This window comes from Dipodomys ordii, unplaced genomic scaffold (genome assembly GCF_000151885.1).
Source record: "Dipodomys ordii isolate 6190 unplaced genomic scaffold, Dord_2.0 Scaffold4, whole genome shotgun sequence".
In the NCBI taxonomy this organism is placed as follows: domain Eukaryota; kingdom Metazoa; phylum Chordata; class Mammalia; order Rodentia; family Heteromyidae; genus Dipodomys; species Dipodomys ordii.
Genome location: NW_012267220.1, coordinates 17114124 through 17124898, shown reverse-complemented (window position 1 = coordinate 17124898; position 10775 = coordinate 17114124).

The window sequence follows — 10775 nt, the reverse complement described above, 5'->3', positions numbered from 1 at the left end:
TTTTATTGTGAAAATACCATACAGAGGGGTTACAATTACATGAGCAAGGTAATGAGTACATTTCTTATCAAGCATTGTTGCCTCCTCCTTTGTTTCTCCTTACCATCCCTGCCCTCCCATCCGCCAAAGTTGTAAAGTTCGTTTTTCCACATAACGTCTTGTACATCTCATTGGTGCAATGGGTCCACCTGTATCCCTATTTAAACAATTTGTTTTTTCCCTTCCCCTCCACAAATTAAACCAACATCAAATGCAGTGAAAACAGGTGTTATACCGTGGGGGAGGGACATACAAAGCAACAAATAAATCATCTTATAAATATGTTAGAAACAGAGAGATTTTTTTAAGTGGCCCATATTTCTCCATGGATTTTTCAAAATAGAAAATGATAAGAGTTAGTATTTGAAGCTTGATCATGAGGTCTGAAAACTCAAGTTCTAAATTGCTATATAATTCTGCCTTCAACCCCATCTAAATTATTATTTCATTGGAGATGATTAGCCAAACTCCCATGCATTCTCACAGGTGACAGTGCCTGGATTTTTTTAACTAGATGCAGTGTATACAAGGAACCTTGGAAGAGCTCATCTCAAGCATAGTTAGGCATAAGCACTCATTCAATTGTTCCTTGTGCCTAAGGACAATCATTTCACCTGTCTGGTTTGTCTTGTGGACCAGGGGATTGAATCTCACAACATCTGAAGTTCTCTCATATTACCATGTCAAAGTATATTTGCAATAAATAATACTGACTTCATAATCTTTCTTCATAAACTTGAACTGATTAATGAGACCATACAGGTTTAAAGGAAAATCTGATGACCCCCAACTGAGTAGTTAATGTTTATTAAGGGTTAAGTCTCTAGTCTTTCCAGAGTTATCCTAGTAGGTGTTCTTCCTAGGAAGAACTAAGAAGACAACACATAGTTGTGCTTGCATTCATGTGGATAAGGAGGCTGGATTTTCCTTTGACTCATGGACATTTTGTGGGGATCACAAAACCATATCTCAATTTTCAATTCCATTGAAGGAGGAGTCCTCATTGCTTTTATAGTACATAGTTTGAGATCCTACATAAATGAATTCTAGCAGGCTATTAAGAAGAAAATCATATTTATTATTATGAAGGTGGTTCTATTGGTAACAGAAAATGTGACACTCCAGTAGAATTCATTCTATATTAATGACATGCTTTAAACAAGCAAAAGAGCCAAACCATAGGCAGCTAAGTCCACTAAAAATGTATTCTTCTGAGAATTTAAGTCAATAAGTATCTATGAAATACAAATTGTGCACCAAGCTTAGCTGTAGGCACATGGAAGAGAAGAGCTTATAAAAGAGCAAAATTATCTTTATCTACACATTTCATGTTCCAGGACAAGCATTGCATGTTGGCAAGCTTGGCTGAAGAGCTTTGGCCTAGGGGTGCATCACACAGCAGCAGGATGCCTTTCTCCTGGTCCTGATTTTTCTTATACTACTTCTCCTTTGAAGTTTTTTCTACTTCCTAATTTACTCTTGCAGACTTTTGCTTCTTGTCCATCACTTGTTCTTAGACTGTTAGCTCCAGAAAGGCAGGTTACTTTGTCTGTGTTGGTCATGGATACATCTTCAAGACTTTGCATAGTGACCAGATAGCACAGGGACAATAGTTACTTGTTGATGAAATGAATAAACAAACTCTACCTCTTTCTGCACTGCTGGCTTCAATCCTCCTTAGCTCTTGTGTCTTGTGTCCTGCTTCAGCCTTTCTCTATGGCCTCTGTCTTCATCAGCAAGTGGTCTATCAAAGAAAGCTGTTTCTATTTTGTTCATTTAGTTTTCATACCACCTAGTTTTTCAAATAAGGAAAGCATCTGTATTTGCTATCTATAGCCATAGATCAAAAATCTTTAAGAAGAATGGCATAAAGCAATGGAAATGTATTATTCTACCTAGTTTCTAAGGGTCAGGAGTCTGGTAGAGATAGATGGGTGGGTTTTCAACTAGCTAACTCCAAAAGTCAGGTCTCTCCTTGACCTTGTAGTAAGAAAATTGACTAGAGCTGAAGTCATTTGAAGCTTAACTGGGGATGGAGAATTTGCTTCCAGGCCAGCTCCCTCGCTGACTTGGTTGGCAGTCGGTGCACTGTTGTCAGCGGCACACAGTCAGTGGCTTTCCCTTGCACTGCCTGTGTTGAGCTTTTTCGAAGTGATGAAAGATTACCTCGCAGTGCTATCTGGAAAAGTCAGCACTTGCATATGCAATCTATATTACCTTTCTCACTCATTTAGTTAATCTACTATCCTCAGATACTGTATGTAACTATGACAACCATGTCCACGTCAAATCTAAATTCTCAGCACTAGATACATGCTGCTATAGACTGTATAATAATATAAATTTCTAGCCTACCTGAGTTATCAGAATGGCTACTTTCTTTGCACCTGTGCAATGATATTATCTGCTGGCTTTTCCAGAGTTCATTTGGGGACACCTTTCCTAACTCCCTCTGACAACTTTGGCCTTTTCAACATTATTTTCCATGCCTCCAGATTTCTTACATGTGCATGCAAGAGTATGCACATTCATACTAGAGAGAGAGAGAGAGAGAGAGAGAGAGAGAGAGAGAGAGAGATCTATCTTGTGCCAAGCAATAAAACTACTTTAGGTATGACTACTACAGACCCAAACAGGGATAAAAATGTGATACAGAAAATTATGAGAAGAAATCTGTAGCAGGAGACATAGAAAAAAATTAAAACATTTTGAAAAGGAATTTTTTACTGAAGCTGAAGTAAGTCAGCATGAAAGAGAAAAAGTTGTAAACCTCATTCTTTTTGTAAGTACAAACAAGTTGCCATTTAACAAAATACTTTACGAGTGCAATGAATACATCTTAATCAATGTCACCACTTGCAAAGTTTTCATCCATCCCTCCCTTCCCCATCTCTTCACTTACTCTTAATTTTGCAGGCTATCCATGGAATTCTTGACTACATTACTCTTGATTCTGTACAATTTTAGACTACTGAAGACTATTTCCTTTAAGCATTATCTTGTTCAGTGGAAAGAACTAATCATCAGCTTCCTCTGAAGCCAGCACCTGCTTCATTCTGACTCACCAGCAAGGCCTGCCCCGGGAGTAAAGGGCTCACTCCAGAGAAACAGCAGGATAGACTTCAGCCAGAACCTCTGCAGAAGCTGTTATGCCCAGGCAAGCCCCAGCAGCAGGTTGAGCTTGAAGTTATTCAGTCATGACCAAAACTGTGTTCCAAAAAAGTAAGGCTATTGCCTGCACTGCTTTCTTTTATAGGTTCCCTGCAGAGTGTTTGTTATGCTCTGATATTTCAAATGGATGGTGCCATTCTATTTCGAGGGTGATAATAATCCTAGTGCAAAAGTTGAGCTTAGTGAAGGCGACCATTAACCTTTCATCTAATACAGTCGATTTATTTTGCCTTGTGGTACAAACTGATTCCCAGTGTGATTTGGTGATAACTTCTATTTAAATGTAGCCATCTGTAAGGAATGGGAAAATAGAAGAGAGAAATTGTTTTCTGAACCTTTGCAAGGAGATATTCCTCATTGTGTGTTCATAACCACCATCCTTTTCCCATTAAATAAAATATGAGTAAATAAGCCAGGCCCTGGTGCTCATTCTTGTAATCCTAGCTACCCAGGAGGCTATCTGAGGATCACCATTCAAAACCAGACCTGGCAGGAAAAGCCGTGAAACTCTTATCTCCAATAAATCACCAGAAAACCGGAAGTAGTGATGTGGCTCAAGTGGTAGAGCAATAGCCTTGAGCTGAACAGCTGAAGGACAATGCTCAGGCTCAGAGTTCAAGCCCCATGACTGACAAAAATTTTATATATGTATATATATATATATATATATATATGCCTCTTATCATATCTCAGTTAACACATACACACACATATATATACATATATATATATATATATATATATATAATAACATACTTCTCATTTACTTTGGGAAATAAGCTTCAATATGTTAATATTTTTGAAGCAACTTTAAGATCAAAATGGTTCTTGGCATGGGACAGTGAAAAGAACTTAGGCTTTGGAATTCGATCAACCAAACTTTCCATCCTAACTTAATCAAGTAATTAAGCCTCAGTCTCCCTTTCTCTATTCACAGAGAGAAATATGAATGCCTGCTATTTCATTTTGGCAGTCTCTATAACTGTACAAGATAGATGTTTAATAAACATGAAAATTCTTTTCTTTCTTTCTCTGCATGGTCCTTTTAACACAGTGTTGTTGGAAGGTTGCTATTAATTCTGAGCCTATAGCACCTAAATTTTATTTCAGTTCATCACAGCAGATTTCATTCAAATGATCCATTGTCAAAGAGACTGGAGAGCAATCTGGTTGGGGAATATATCTCTGAGCTTCTTATTGATATATTGATATCATAAATGTAGGTTACAACAGGTGTGGTTTTGATAAAAATACACACAATGATTATAGCTCTTCTTTACATAGTGCTTTGTACTCTGTCTACTGATCACTTGTTTACTGCCTCAAGTGGAAAGCCAAGCAAATTTCGTTATTGTACTAAAATGTGTCTTTATTTAAAAAATAATTGGTTATCCATAAAAAGTATAAACTATCTAAGACAACATTCAAAAAAAGTAATTTGACAACTGAAAAAGTGGCTCAGTGGTAGAGCGCTTGCCTTGCATGCATGAGGCCCTGGGTTCAATTCCTCAGCACCACATAAGCAAAAAGAAAAAAAGCCGTAAGTGGCGCTGTGGCTCAAGTGGTAGAGCGCTAGCCTTGACCTGAAGAGCTGAGGGACAGTGTCCAGGCCCAGAGTTCAGGCCCCATGACCGGACCCCCCCCAAAAAAAAGTAATTTGATACTTAGAATAAATTTTTCATCACACACACAAAAAAGAGAAAAAAAAACAGAATTTATATGCTGTACAAATTGTGTCCTGGGATTATCCACGTAGAGTAGTTGAGTAGCTACTTAAGTCACAAAAATTAGCATTAAAATATATTCAAAGGGGGTCAAAGTGAACTTTCAGCCCCAGGGTATCTTGTCCTTAGAGGTACCTAATGTCACTCTTTTAAGAAAACTTTGGCTATTGTTGATGCAGAATTAGTACCTATAGATAGATAGCTTGGAGCAAAGCTGGGTGGGTGAATAGATACAGTATCAATATGCTACTGCTCAGCTAGCAGATCAAACCCCTCTTTTCTTTATTATTTGCTCCTCTTTAGAGGAAGGTAAACAATTCAAATAAAGATTTTTAAAAAATAGAAAACAACTCAAAACTCTGGAAATCTCAGGATTGTAGCACAAGGAAGCAAAAGCATTACTTGTTTGCTGAAAACCATTGATGTGGATAACAGGTGCAAGAAGAGTTTAGCCTCTGAACACTTAATTGACTCCAAAACAATAAAGCTATATGCCCAATGAGGTTTCAACTAAACACTCTGTACTGTGTTAAAGACAATACAGTAGTGTTTTTCTCCATACACAGTATTGTATCCTATGGTTTCAGGTCTCCACAGTCAAATGTGGTCTAAAAATGTTAAGTGGAACATTTCAAAAATAATTAATTCACAATCTAAACTATGCACCCTACTGAGAAGTATGATGCAATCTGACCATCTAAGGCTTATATCAGTCCTTTGTCTACCAGATCCACACTGTATGCATACTTGCCCATAAGTCTTAGTAACCATTTTGGCTATAGATTGTTATGGTATTACAGTTAAATTGACCCTTCTATGCTGGCTTAACACTATGTCAAAATGCCTGTGTCTGTTACCTTACTTTGTTTCAACAGGTTGGCATTTTATTACCTCACACATCACAAGAGAAAAGATGAGTAACCATATAATAAGAAATTTGGGACGAGAGCTACTGTATTCACATATTTTTGTCATCAATGCTATTGCTTTATTATGAAGTATTGTTATTAATCAGTTACTGTACCTAATTTACAAATTAAGCTTTATCATAGATCTATATATAGAAAAATGTTTACATAGGAATTAACACTATCTGTAGTATTAAGCCTCCACTGGAAGTTTTGTAGAAATCTCTACAACACATATTCAGGGTTAGGTCATGTGTATTTTATTTTCAGAAATATCTCAATATATTCATGAAAATTCTTAGAGTAATATGTTCAAAGCATTATATTTACCCATCTGTGGCATATATTTGAAATCAGTAGTTTAAAAAAGTCCCACAACAGAAATAAGAGCACATAGTTTTCACAATAAACAAGATGATCTCTCATGATATTTTTTGGTAGTCAATCTGGAAATCTCAGGATTGTAGCACAAGGAAGCAAAAGCAAAAGTCAATCTCCCTGAATTTGATTTGTTCATGTAGGCTATGATATGGAATGGTATGAAAGAAGACCAGCAGGTCCTCAGTAAGAAGACCCACCATGGATTTAACCCTATCTTCTTAGTCAGATAATTCTGTACCATTCCATTTCCCCTAGATGTTCCATTTTACTTAGTCTTCAAAATTTTTCCTCTCTATGTACAAAATTTTATGAGTACAGAATTGAACGTCTATAGAAAGATTGTGTTGTTGTTCTTGAAGAAATGGCTTAGAGGGCTGAATGAAGACAGTGACATGTTAGCATAAAGTGAAAAAAATTCTTATTAGAAACTGATTTGACAACGCAAGTCTGTTTCTACAAAATGAGATTTTAGAACCTCTGAGTTTAGACAGTGAGAAAGGATAAATTTGCTGCCTTCACTTTGATTCCAGTAATAACATCCTTAAGTGTCTTAGAGCATGAAAATTTCAATATGTCCCTCTGAGTAAAGAACACAGATGCACTGATTTTACAGGTTCCAAAGCTGATGCAGACACTGGTTCTCATTTAATGTGTGACCACAGACTCCTATCCTCTCTAAGCGCTAGTTTCTTCATCTGGGAAATGAAGTCAATAACAGTTTATCCCCATGTGGTGAGGCCTAGCTGAAGTTTGATGCATTCTAAATGTGCTCATTTTGTTTAGCTCTTCTATTATTTAATTTACTTTGAAAAAAATCTACTTTAAAAAATCCTTTTTAATCCACTTTGATTTTAATAACATAATGCCTCAGATTGGGTAATTATAAGCAACAGAAATGTATTTGGGAGGCTGGGAAGCTCAAGATCAAGGTGACAACAGAATTAGGGTCTAGTAAGGAATCATTTCTCATAGACGACATGTTCTGTGTGTGATCATGTGGCAGGAGGATGTAAGAAACTCTCTTTGGTCTTTCTAATAAAGATACTCATTCCACAGGCTGGGAATGTGGCTTCGTGCTAGAGTGGTTGCTTAGCATGCATGAAGCCCTGGGTTTGATTCCTCAGTACCACATACACAGAAAAATTTGGAAGAAGTGCTGTGGCTTAAGTGGTAGAGTGCTAGCCTTGAGCAAATAGAAGCTCAGGGACAGTACCCAGGCCCTGAGTTCAAGCCCCAGGACTAGCAAAAAAACCCCACAAAACTAATTCCATTCATGGTGGCTTCTTCTTCTTCATAACATAGTAATCTTCCTTCCTTTCTTCCTCCCTCCCTCCTCCCCTTCTTTCCTTCTTTCCTTCCTTCCTTCCTTCCTTCCTTCTATTCTTCCTTTCTTCCTTCCTTCCTTCTTTCCTTTGTGGTCACAGGGTTTAAATTCAGGGCCTCACACTTGCAAAGCAAGTACTTTACCACTTGAGTCACTCCACCAAGTTTTTATGTTAGTTATTACTTTAGTTAAAGTCACACTTTATGACTTGACCATCCTGGATTGTGATCCTTCTATTTGTATTTCCTTGTAGCTCGGAGGATAAATGCTTGCTGCAGTGCCTAGCCATTGATCAAGATGGAGTCTTACAAATATTTTTTTGCCAAAGCTGGCTTGAAAACAGCATCTCTAGATCTCTGTCTCACAAATAGCTATAAGGTTGAGACATCCTGGCAGACTCTAAGGTACCATTTTTTTATTTATTTTTATTTATTTTTTGTGAACATACTGTACAGAGGGGTTACAATTACATGGGCAGGATAATGCGTACATTTCTTACCAAGCATTGCAGCCTCCTCCTTTGGTTTACCCTTCACATCCCTTCCCAGCCTCCCCCCTCCCCACGATTTGCTTTTTTCCCTTCCCCTCCACAAATTATAACAACATCAAATACAGTGAAAGTACTTCTCATTGTTGCATCAGGTCCACCTGTATCTTTAAACGACTTGTTTTTCCCCATCTCCTCACAAGTTATACTGACATCAAATATAGTGAAAGCAGGGGTTATACTGTGGGGGAGGGACATACAAAGCAACAAAGAGATAATCTTATAAATGTGTTAGAAACAAATGCATGAAAGAAAAAAACATTAAAACACATATCTAAGGGTTCATTTTCCTAACATCACATTATTTGACCTTTTCCACTTGACTCATACCTATACTAGATATTGCAAATAAGGGAAACCATGGGACCTATGTTTCTTTGGGCCTGGCTACTTCACTTAATATAATTTTTTCCAAGTTTTTCCATTTCCTAACAAATGGGGCAATGTCATTCTTTCTGATGGAGGCATAGAATTCCATTGTGTATATATTAAGGTGCCATTTTTTTAAATTTATTTTTTCTTGTAAAAATACTGTACAGAAGGGTTACAGTTACATGAGTAAGGTAATGAATGCATTTCCTATCCCCTACTGTTACCTTCTCCTTTGTTTTTCCCCTGCCATCCTTTCCCTCTCCACCTCCCCAACTCCTCTTTCCCCCACCCAAGTTGTAAAATTTGTTTTCAACATAGTGTCTTGTACATCTCATTGTTACAATGGGTCAACTTGTATCCTTATTTCAGCATTTTGTTATTTCCCTTCCCATCCCCAAATTAGAAAAATGTATATACAAGATGCAGGGCACTGGAATCAAATACAGTGAAAATAGGGGTTATACCGTGGAGGAAGAACAAATAAAAGAAACAAAAAAATCACATAGTACATTGTGTGTGTGTGTGTTAAAAACAATAGCAAGAAAGAAACCAGTTGTGTCCCTATCTTGGTGTTCATTTCACTTAACATCATCTTATATGGTCATATGTACATAGTTTTTTTTTACCTTTTCTGCTTGTCCTAGACTTATACTAGTTATTGCAAATAAGGGAAAGCATGGGATCTATGTTTCTTTGGGCCTGGCTTACTTCACTTAATATAATTTTTTCCAAGTCTTTCCATTTCCTAACAAATGGGATGATGTCATTCTTTTAGAAGACACCATCAGAAGGCTTAATCTGAAGATAATGGGTATAGAGGAGCACCTAGAGACAGAAAGCGCTATTTCTTAACATCAGTGTTGGATATGAGAGTTTAATTATCAATTTTGTAGAGCTACAAGTATTGAAATTCTCATTTTCAGGAGATATTGGCCTAGGGTTTCTGAGAAACATCCTTGTCATCATTTTTGTTGTTGCTGTTGTTTGTTTCTGTAAACTGAAATTCTAGACACTTGTAGAAACTCAATAAATGACATTATTGACTTTGTAGGACTTCTTTTCTAGTGTGGACATGCATACACAAAAATCACTTTGAAGCAATGATGTGGTCAATAGTGAGTGGAATAGTGAGGTAAGTTGGTTAGCTGGGAGTTCTGCAGGAAGGTCTGATTGCATCGAAGGAGCCTAGAACAAAATGAAAACTGTAGGCCCCTTGTTTGAGTTTTGGAAGGGGAATAGCAAAACAGTAAAGCAAGTGGATTCTTTCTGAACCACACCATCTCAGGTCATTGAAAAGGTCACACATCTGTGTGTCTCATCCCAATTGGAAAAGCATATGCATTTCCTTCAAGAAAATCAGAGAAATAGTATTGCTAGAGAATGTAAGATTTGTGTTAAAGATAAAAAAATGGAACAAACTTTGAAAGAATAGGCAAAGCTTTCCAGGCAAATGGTAAAATTTGTGTCAAGCTATACAGAATTAGACGACGATGACAAAATAAAACTTACGTGAATGAGATTTGTTGAGACAAAGTGAAGGAGAGACAGAAAAATAGTAATGCTGAATTTGAATTATTTACTAACAAGAGGCAATCTAAAAGATTTGACAGTAACACTGAGATCAGAACAATTTAGGAAGATGTATTGGGTAGCAGAAACACACATGAATAGATTGTTAGGAAGGAGTCACGCAGCAGGAACTATTGTGTTGAAAGCAATGCATTCATAAGCTGGAGACTGGACATAGTCTCTGCTCTTTCTCTGCCATTTATGAGCATGCTAGGTTTTCCTTTCACACAAAGCTGTAGTCTGCTTCTGTTTGAAGATATCTGTAATTCTACAATGTAGGTCATAGAAAGGCCTAATGAAATTTAAACTATGGTGCTTTTATTTTTCCTCTATAGAAAGCTTTTCAGGAACATCTTCGTTCTGAAAGAGATATTCACAGTGCCCCAAATGTACAGGAAAATCATATCACCTTTTCTTGGCCTTTCAAAATGAATTGTATTCCAGAGAAACCACATCATTTTGCATTCCAGGCCACGCTTTGAAGACAGCAAAGAGGAAGCACTTGCCCTGTTCAATCGCCAAATACAAGTTCAAGTCTGTGCACGTTCTGTGTGTCTGTCTCTCATCCTGACAAACCGTCTTCAACACTGGGAAATTAAAACTGTCTTCCTTCCTTTTCTGTTTTTCTTATAATAACTCAGCCTGAAGTCAGAGGTACATGTTCAGCCTCCCAAGAGTGTTGCTGTCATGTAAAAGGGGATCTCCTTTTGTTCCCCCAATTCATCATGTCTCCGGGAAAG